This window comes from Tarenaya hassleriana, unplaced genomic scaffold (assembly GCF_000463585.1).
Source record: "Tarenaya hassleriana unplaced genomic scaffold, ASM46358v1 Cleome221, whole genome shotgun sequence".
Classification (NCBI taxonomy): domain Eukaryota; kingdom Viridiplantae; phylum Streptophyta; class Magnoliopsida; order Brassicales; family Cleomaceae; genus Tarenaya; species Tarenaya hassleriana.
The window spans coordinates 122,820-123,685 of record NW_010965549.1 but is presented as its reverse complement, the minus strand read 5'-3'; positions in this window follow the sequence as shown (position 1 = coordinate 123,685).

Genomic DNA, 866 nt, shown 5'->3' with positions numbered 1-866 from the left:
AATCATCACTGGCGTTCGTAAGATCACGAACAAACTCTATTCTCGATAGTTAGTCATAGTGTCTTGCTAGAGACCGCCTATGACTTGTATATCCGGAATAGAGATTTCGGGTTATACTGCTATATCGAATGAGCCTACAGGGTCACACACGCAGGGAAGGACAAATGCACGAGAAAACGTCGAGAAATCTGGACAGAGATCCGGACCGTCCGGTCTAGGAGTGGACCGAACGGACCGGAGCATCTAGTCCGAATGGACAAAATTGTTGGACCGAACGAACTAGATAGTCCAGTCCGAACGGACCAAGTGTTGGACCGAACGGACTGACCCGTCAGACCGAACGGACCTAGTTAAATGACTGGTTCGAACGGACCAAGTGTCCAGACTGAACGGACTACTAAGCATCTGTTCGGTCTGGGTTTCGGATTTAATTTTAAAATCCGGAATTAGGGTTAATCACTTGAATAAGAGGAGATTAATAACCCTAACACTAAGGAGCCGAAATTGAGAACTTCTTTAGACCTTTTTGGAGAGTATAGAGGGTTGAAGAAGTGATCTAAATCTCGTTTTTCTCAAAGCACATCATCGAATAGAAGATTCGAGTCCTAGCAGACAAGTTCCAAAGGTTGGAATCCATCCCGAGGTGTGGATACGTGTAGAGGGCAAGGTATTCTTCCTGCCTATAGTGATCGGACGAACATATCAATTGATACAGGCCCCGGATCGATTGAGGTAAGCGTTCTATCGTTTCTACAAGATCATGCATGATAGGTTTTAGGGTTTTATCAATTTTTGTTTTACATCCGCTGCGCAAACCCTAGAACCGATCTCTTACGAATAGGATTCGCTTATGAGATCCCAGGAAA